Here is a 10152-nt window from a genome sequence, read left to right as displayed (position 1 = left end):
TCACAATCCAGCGCTACACATCCATATAGAGCCATGATTGAGACATTGTTAAACTTTTCTGAGGATTCTTTAAAAACCCAGTTTAGCTCTGGTCTTTTTTATAAAGACACTGCAGGTGCTCTGAACTCTATTGTTACAACTAACGGCCCTAACCAAGGTCTTAACAGCAGAGCAGGCTTTACAGCAAATTCCAGGGAGGTACATCTCCTAGGCCCCCTGCATGCAGACATATTTTTCTGCGAGAGACTTCTTTTAAACTCTGTTGACCTTAAAATTAAACTTACAAGAGCCAACGATGCCTTTTGTCTCATGGCCGCAAGAGACTCCACTTACAAACTCAGGATATTAGGAGCATCTCTTTTTATCAAAAAAGTTACTGTCTCTCCAGCTGTACGACTGGGGCACGCTTCAGCTTTAATGAAAGCAAATGCTCTGTATCCACTTTCACGTGTGAATGTAAAAACATATTCCATCCCTGAAAATTCAAGGGTATGCAACCAAGAGAATCTTTTCTTAGGCGTCTTTCCCAAGTATGTGGTGATTGCGTTACTGGATCATGACGCTTTTACAGGAACACGCAATCTCAATCCGTTTGACTTTAATCATTTTGATATGGAATATTTAGCTTTGTGTAAGGATGGCAGACAAATTCCTGCTAAAGCCTTCCAGCCAAATTTTAACCAAGGTCATTCAGTGAGAGAGTATTACAACTTGTTTACAGCTACAGGACGACATCTAAAAGATCTTCCACTGAGTATAACACGTCAGGAATTTAATCAAGGATACTCTCTATTCACATTTAATCTTAACCCGGGTGAGGACACAGATGCTCTATCTCCAGTTTTCAGTGGGAATTTAAGATTGGAAATGCGCTTCAGAAACCCGTTGCCATATACCACCACGCTGATCATCTACGCTTGTTATGATTCTATTTTAGAGATTGATTCAAAGAGGCGTGTGCTGGTGGATTATTATTAATCTAATCAGGCATGAATAATCATGAAATTGAGAGCCTGATGCGTCATCTGCTGGGAGATTTGTTTTGCGGTGTGTGGCCGTGCGACCAGCTGCCGCTGCTAGCTGACAAATTCCCAGGGCCGGCCTACTTTATTGTGAATACACATCCTTCACACATGCCGGGAGAACACTGGCTAGCTCTGACATTGGATGAGAATGGTCAATCCAGCTTTTTTGACTCTTATGGATTCTCTCCGGATTTCGAGTTCTACCCGTCAAGCATTGTAACATTTTTAGAAGACAGATCCTCAAAAATATTGTATCATAATAATCAGCTTCAAAACACTCTGTCCACTGTGTGCGGTCACCATTGCATTTTTTATCTATGTCATAGAGCGTGCGGATTATCAATGCAGCAAGTGTTGTCGAAATACACCGGAGATGTGATTAAGAATGATTTAATGGTATCTAACTTTGTGAAAAAATATCAGAAATGTGTCATTAATCAAAGTTGTACATTTTATACTCACGGAACATGCTCTTTGGAGATGTTTCTGGATTGTTATGGAATTTAAAATGTCTTATTTTTTTTTTTCATTGTTTGTTTTTTTTTCTTATTATGATTTAATATTTGTGTAATGATATCATATGTTAGTGTGTGAAGTAGAGAACGAAGTTAGACTTGAAAAATATAATCAATAAATATTTTATTGAATAAAAGAAATAGACTACATGTTTCATTTTCTTATAACGGTTTATGGTGAAAATGTAATCCATCGGGGTGGTAGTGTCGTCTTACGAAGAGACCTTTTTCATCTCCCATCAGCATTTTTTGGATCTTCCAGCTCAGATCTCGACCAGTAGGGAGAATGAGTTATCTGCCTTCTTCTTCTTTTTCTTCTCTGCTTAACGCTGGGGGGTGTACCCCCATTTTCAATCGACGTACCCTCTGTTTTGAAACGTCTATATTCTTCACGAGCATAAGGGTTAATGACTGAAGATATAGGTATGTTTACTTCTGACATGGAGTGTAGAAAACCAGACCATCCTCGGGTTTGTGATGCTCCAGATTTTTTAAACGGAAGCATGAGATTTTTCAACAAATCAATCATGTGGGACCCTTTTATAACATTTCCTTTAAATACAAATTCACCTCGCGAAGTCCAACTCTCACTTCTTTCGGATAATTTCTTCAAAATGAACTCGGCATTTTTACGGTTGTGTTTAGGAAGGCTTTTCAGTACTTCCGTAAGAACCTGATCCTTAGGGGCCTCGTCCTGCCCTGGGCCTTGTTTTTCTTGGGACCACTCATGTTGAGGAACCTCTGTGTCACGCTGCAGCGTTAAACTGACCCGCTGTTTTTCTTCTTTGACACCTTGCTTAAGTAAAGTCAGATACCTCTGGAGAAGAGCATCGTATCTCTTGATTTTTTCATAAGAAGTCAAACCCGGCTCGTTTAATATCGCTCTCATTTCAGCATCCAAATTCTCCTCCGCCGTCTGTCTGATGGACGTGTCTGACTGGGTCAGACGCTTGAATTGATGAGGTGAAATGAGAAACATCTTCTGCGATGTTCTGAGAGACATTATCTCCTGATGATTCCACCCACTAGATCACCGATCAAGGGTGCAAGAGCCGTTAAGATGGGGAGAATAAAACCACCTCGTTGCCTTTTGAGAGCCAACTGTTTAGTTTTTATCCCGGTTCTTTTATCACCCAACAATCTGATGATATTTCTTTGTTTCTTCAATTCTCGGTGTGGAGAGGGTGATAGTTTAATGTTACCTTTTAGGATATTCAGTGCAATCTTGCACAGAGCCTGAATAAAGTCGGGAGAGCAGTGTGCGAGAATATCTTTACGTTTCTGTGGACAGGCCTGGTACAAAGCTCTGAATAATGGTAAATTCCTTTTTATACGCGCAGACATGATGACTTACTTTGTTCTGGGCACGTACACAGCAGGCCACTGCTGAGGAAGTATCCCCGTTCTCAGTCTGAAATGTTCTGGGCAGGTAGGCGTAAAATCGATGATTAAATATCCATGAGCTTCTCTCGTTGCGTCTTCAAAACTCTCCAAGAAGAGACCCTTTTGAGATGGAAACATTTGGCGGGCCAGTATATTCAGCTGGAGTTTATCTCTCGGGTTCATAAACAACACCATATAATTACAGTTCAAACTAATAGTGCGACTGAACTTCCCCTGATGAAAAACATTCTGAGTCAACATCATAACACTCATATTACGATGGTGACGAAACTGGGTAAAGACCTTCATCACGTTTTCATCATCTGAGGCTTGAGCGATAACATCGTCTAGAATAATCAGATGATTCTGATCAGGAGGAAACAGGTTTTCATCTTCAAAAGAATGAGGCAATCCTTCCACAAAGGTAATATTTTTATTCATCTTCTGCAATTCAGCATACATGGGTTGAAAAGATGTGTAAATTCATACAATATTTTCTGGAACAATATCCATGACATGATTACAGTTTTGCAAAATACTTTTCACAAAGAAAGTTTTCCCGCAGCCGCTGGGTCCAACTATCATACATGAGAAAGGTGCTCTAAATCTAGGATCAAAATCAATCTCCTGTAAATCCATGTGACTTTTTATTTTATTTCTTCTTCAACTCTAATAACCGAAAGGCAGAGTTGTCCCGTAAAAAAAAAGACGTCTCTTATCATACACCAGTCGAAACCTTTTAAGAAATGTCGCGTTTGTCAAACGGAATCTCTTTTTATCCCTCCTGATCGTGTGCTGAGGGATTTCAATGACACCCTCACTTGACCCCTGTAAGTAGCCCTCGACCAGCCCTTTGATGCTGTCAAAATTGACCCTCTGGCTGCATTCATGCGTTTGAGTGATGCCTTTAGCACGTATCATTACATTTTTACGGTTTTTGGTCTGGTATGCATAACTCTTGGGTCCTGTCGGTGCAAACTTCGAATTGCTGTCACCATCTAACTCGTCAGTAAGATCACCCAGATAATTCCCCAATTCCAGAGGAGTTTTACCACTTTTTGTCACATAAATCAAACTGTCCGTGTCAATATAAATCAATCTGTCCTGTAACTTCTCCATGCTGCTGAGAAGTTTTAAACGTGCATAAGCGGTGGTGAATGCTGCAATAAACACATTATTTGTCTTACTTGGTGGATATATGACACGTTTACTGAAATTCCACTGCACTACACACATTTCAGGATAGTTAACCCTGTATTTACTCGAGAACATGAAGCTGAAAAAGTCTTCAGGGTTAGTGATGACTGTGGTCTGAGACAGAAAAAACAGCCGTAAAATTCAAACGCAACTTTGACACCGTTAATCACTGCATACCCATCCACTGAATATGGCCCGATTTTCTTTTCACCCCTATTTAATGCATGCTCGATAAATATGGCTCTGCTGTCTGCAATCCAGCCGAGCCATTGAATGGACGCGCTAGAGAAAGTTTTACTGCTACGTCTGTAGTCCAGAGGTGATGGAATGGCTAAGCTTTGAGGAGGAAGGAAATTGGTTACAAAAACCTTCATGCAGGCTGATGCTATTGGGATACTTTTAAACGGATCCACACTTGTCTCCTTAAAGAACTCGTCTCTGAATTTTAAGCATCCTTGAAAAAGAATTTCAACGTCATTTTTACAATAACGAATAGCTTCTTTCTTAAAGTCAAAGACCTCTTTGCTCGCTTCTCTGTACCAGCTGTTAAACACCTGTTGTTCTTGAAGACTCATGCGTTCTACAGCGTAGCAGGATGGAGGAGGAAAAGCCCCTACATACTGGAGATGTTCAGAGGAAAATAGGTGGGGAAAAAAACCCTTGCTTTGATCGGTAAAGCCTAACGCTTTCGGCATGGCACTAAGCTTCATGCACATGAAGGACAGGCTATCAATGTATTTGAACCTGTAATCAGGGTCAGTTAAACAGAGAAGTTTACTCCCTACCATGACGATATGAGGTTTAATCCCTAACTGCAGCATTGCTGTGAGAATCAGGTAACCATCGTACCCCCGCGCATTATTGTGCGCTATTAAGGTGTAACCTCTGTACTTTGGCCTCCTGAAATGCAGGAGAAATTTTTGGGTGCAATTCAGTCCATAAGCGTACCATTCATCACCTTTCAACGTTTTAGCACAGACCAGAAAGGGGGTATGCATGCCGCTCTCATTGACGAGGCATTCGAAATCATAAAAAATCAGTTTATCATCAAGCTGATTAATTGCACTGCAAGGCAGAATGTAACACTTATGATCATCCCATGTAATGTCTAGGCTGGGGGGTACATTTTCACCGCAAATACTGCATTTTACATTACACACGTGTGGTTTATTCGGTTTACTGATTTGAATAACTGATTGCATACTTTACACAGTTTTACCAACTCACAGTCACTCATAGGCCTTTCAGCACTATTTCTGATGCGCGGTTCCCTATGTCTACTGAAACATGAGGAATTACGACAGATTCTTTGACAGCCTGCACAGCTTACAGGATTGCTAATCTCTTGCATACATTTATATGTTCGACACACTGGACAATAACCTTCACAATGGTGTGTATTTCCATTATCATAGCTGGTGTAACAGTAATTACAAATATATCTGCACCCCATAAAACCTTTGAGATTTTTTATCCCGTAGTAATGACCTTGAAATAACAGCAAAAACAGAGGGTTTGAACGATCGGGGAAACTGGTCTCAAATTTACACAGAGCAGTAGAGCCCGTGGTTCTGTGAAACACTACAATTTTTCTCTTCAGAATGGTTTCAAATTTACCAATATGACTAAAAGTAACTGCTGTTTGCTCGTCGAGGCCTGCCTGATGCTGCCATCTCCTCCCCAGTTCTACAGCACGGTGATCCGTGAGCTCAGGATCAGAGACGTGTGCGAGGCTGATTGCAAAACATAACTGATTACCGGTATTGTTTATAATATACAAATGACGCATTTTCTTATTAAACAGTTCACAGTCTAACGTTCCTGCAGCTTTACGCTTAGAACCTCCTGCTGGGTCATTAACAACCTGAAGAACAAATTCCATGTTATTATCTACAGGTATATTTGCATTCGATTGTACTAAATCGTCGAGGAAGTTTTCGAAAGCAGGCAGGATCATATTTCCACCATCAGTAACAGTAAATGTGATGTGACGATTGAGATTTTCACCCACTAATTCCAGCTGCACAACGTCGTTACGTCTGGTTAAAGATCTCGCAGCGTGGGCTAATTCAATGATAATACGCATGATGTCTGTATAGAATGCGGCTAAATCTGGAACGTTACTTGGACAGGGCGGCGGTATGGTAAAAGGTCTCCTTATTTCATGGTTATTAAAATTTTCACGTTCAACCACAGCTGGAGGGTTTCGTCCTATTTGATCAGAACTAACTGCTACGTCCGTATTGAAATGACCCCCGTGCTGATCTGCGGCGTGTGACGTAGAAGGATTCTGATGAGTGTCAGGTGAATCATTTTCCTCAATGCTGCTGTGTGGAGATGGTGCTCTATTAAAATCTTCAAGAGCCTGATTGATTACATTTAAAACGTCACCGTGCCGATCTGCGGCGTGTGACGTAGAAGGATTCTGATGACTGTCAGGTGAATCATTTTCCTCAATGCTGCTGTGTGGAGACGGTGCTCTATTTAAATCTTCAAGAGCCTGATTGATTACGTTTAAAACGTCACCGTGCCGATCTGTGGCGTGTGACGTAGAAGGATTCTGATGAGTGTCAGGTGGATCATTTTGCTCAATGCTGAGTGGATACAATGCTCTATTTAAATCTTCAAGAGCCTGATTGATTACGTTTAAAACGTCACCGTGCTGCTGTTCATTTATTACATTTTCACTGTTAGCAGGAGATGCATTTAAAACGATGTTATCTGCTACTTCTGCATTAATGGGAATTTCGTTAAGTTCATTAACTAAATTTCTTATTTCATCCAGGGCAAGTCTGATTCGGTTATCCATTTCTATGAACATAAGAAACAAAATAAAATAAAACTAACCTACAGAAAAAAAAAAGAAAAAAAAAACAAAACACAGTGATCAGTTCAGTTTAAAATCACCTTGATGTCACCAAAATGCTTCTTTAACAGAATCTGACATGCTGCCAGAAGCGTTAACGATGAGGCCTTATTACGAAGATTCCGTGAGGCTGTAGAGACTGTCTTCCTGCGCTGTCCGTTTCTGTGGCCAATCTGTCCTACCATCAACGTTACCTCTGTAAGGAGAATGAACAAAAAAAAAAAAAATAGATAAATAAATATATATATATATATATATATTGAAACAATCACATTAAAGCTGGAAAAAAAACAAAGGAATTCAAATTAATTCAGTATGTATGTATGAATTAAAACGTACCGTTCATTAATCCACTCACTAGCGTTGCTCTGCTTTGTAGCACAGAGAGTCGCTGTCTTTTGGCCGGGGTTAAATATTCTGTAAAAACAGAAGACAATAAAAGTTATCTTACGCTGCGCAGCACAGCGTTCATAAATAAGACAAAAAATTGTTTTTAAAATACACAAGTTTTCTTTTTTTTTTATCTTACTCCGATTCTTTGCGGTAAAACCTCCAGATTTCACTTCTTGTTGAACTGAAACGGTGCCTCTCTGCTGAAAGCTGTCTTGATCTTTGAAAAGCGACCTTCTGGTGGGTGGATTCAATGTGGCATCTTTGGATGTATCTGTAAACAGGTTTTATATGACATTTTATTGAACTATGCTTAAAATACATATATATTGTTTTTATTTAATTTTTATTTATTTTTTCTACCCTGCTGCTGCTGCTGCTCGACAGCTGTGTCTTCCACAGAGCTCTCAGTCGAATCTGTAAACAGTTTTTATCTGAGGTTTAAAATACATTCACTCTCAAAGAAAAATAGATAGTTCTTAGGACTTACTTACTTTCTGGTGGTGCTGGTAACTTATCCGGTGTGTCTTCAGGGGAAATGATGATAATTGACGGAGGAGTATTCAAATAATCAGTTTTAATTTCTGTGTTAGAAGAAAGTTCAGATGTTGTTGGGGTTTTTTCTTGTTTGGAAATAATTCGCCTTCTCAATTTTGACTGTCGATTCCAGCCGCTGAACCCTCCAACTTGATCATTCGGGTTTACCTCTCTAGACCGTAAATCTATAAATTGAAACATTGTCAAGGGTTAACTATAATATATATATATATATATATATATATATATATATATATATATATTTTATTGCATTTAACATTTACTTACCATAATCTGATTGTGTCAAGATGAAATCATCAAGGTCATCAGCGGTGGGTTCTATGACAAAGAAACAAATATATATATATATATATATAAACAATATATATAAACAAAATTAGAGAACATTCACATGCATTTAATGATTTCTTAAAAATGAATACTTACTTACTTACTTACGTTTAAAGATGTCATTGTGCTTTTGTGAATTATCAGAAGTAGATTCCGCAATTTCCGGGTTTCCTGAAATATTTACCGACATTTTTTCTTGTCAGTACTGGTATTTTCAATGTAACAAGTGTTATGGTTCAAAGACATTCAGCATTTGAAGACCCTGACACTGAGGTTAGCCAATGAAACAGAGCCCCCGGACAACATTTACTCACAGTATTTATACCAGAACATGACAGTGTTATCTCAACTGCAAAGACTATGTTTTTAAGACCAAAACCCTTTCTTGAGTTCAAAGGTGATATGGTTATCTAAGGAACAGACCTAACTGCCCTTCCTGACATCGCCCCTAACAGTTGTATATAGTATAACTGTAACTCCCTGAGTTACATATGGCCCCCACCGGAAGTCCCGCCCTCACCGGAAGTCCCACCCACCTGTCAAAATGTTTGATGAAAGGGTGCACTTAAATTCTCTGCTGTGCAGCGGTGCTTCGCTCGACGTCAGGCTTCCCCCACGGATCCCAGAGTCACTGTTAAAGCAAAGAGAAATAAGGTTATTGAATGAATCCGGCTACGAAGGACCAATAAATGTTAGGTATTATTTAGTCAACTCAGAGGTAAGAACGATACAGTCATAGTTACTTGCAGCAAGGGTAGCCCACTTTGCAGTGAAACTACAAAGTTTTTGACACCCTATCTCTTTATTTATATGCACAGTTCAACAGACAGTTCAGACAGGGTGTGTGTGTGTGTGAGACGGAAAGGAGGCTGGTTCTCACAAAGATAACAATGATCTCACACACACAGGGAGGAAGGCATAATGCAGGTGCCTTGCAACACAAAGTTTTTACATGAGTGATAAGTTTTTGCACCCATCCAACAATTCTCTTCCCTGTAATTTGGTTCAGGCTCCCATTTTAGCATTTGGCGTTCATTAAATCATTTTGTTTTAGTCCAGCTTCCTATTCACTCTCTCTGTGTTAATTAGTCTTCTTCTTTGCTCGGTTTATATGCTTGGCCCTCTCTCTTTGCTGTTTAACATCTCACTGATTAGACTCATCTGGTGTCAATGCCAATCTTCACGCCTCCTCAGTATTTAAGCTCCTTTGGTTTCCTGTGTTTACTGCTGGTTTCTTCTGTTCTGTCCACCATGGTTTCCTGTCCTGTTCTCTTTCTGCCTACCTGTAGGTTTTTGTTCTTTTGTCACTACATCCTATAACTATGCTACTGCCGAGTTCCTGTCTTTGGTCCTGCTTGTACACTGAGCCTGATCTGCCATATGAGCAATATGAGCACATGTCCAGGGGGGAAATTTCTTTCCCGCTACATAAAGATAGTCCAAACAGGGGTTTGCCCCCAATTTTCATAATCGCCCAATTAGAATAAAATAAAAGTTGTTTACAAAAATGAGGTCTCCTGATTGTCTCTATTATATGTCAGTTTGTTGACTTGACAGGTGATGTTTGGGAGCAGGTGGCAATGCATTGAATAGACTGGCCTATGAGCATAGAACAGGTCGTTTCCATCAAACTGCTCCAAGATCCAATTTTCAAAGAAGTTGATATTAAAACTGTGAAATACTTTGTAATTGATACATTGTCAGATAGGTTTGTTATGGTCAGTGGCCCTCCATGTGCTTGCCAGAGGTAGCCCAACTGCCATTAAGTACTGAGATGAGATCCTCAGACCCCTTGTGAGACCATATGCTGGTGCGGTTGGCCCTGGGTTCCTCCTAATGCAGGACAATGGTAGACCTCATGTGGCTGGAGTGTGTCAGCAGTTCCTGC

The sequence above is a fragment of the Girardinichthys multiradiatus genome, chromosome 23 (assembly GCF_021462225.1).
Source record: "Girardinichthys multiradiatus isolate DD_20200921_A chromosome 23, DD_fGirMul_XY1, whole genome shotgun sequence".
Taxonomy (NCBI): domain Eukaryota; kingdom Metazoa; phylum Chordata; class Actinopteri; order Cyprinodontiformes; family Goodeidae; genus Girardinichthys; species Girardinichthys multiradiatus.
This window is presented reverse-complemented; position numbering follows the sequence as displayed.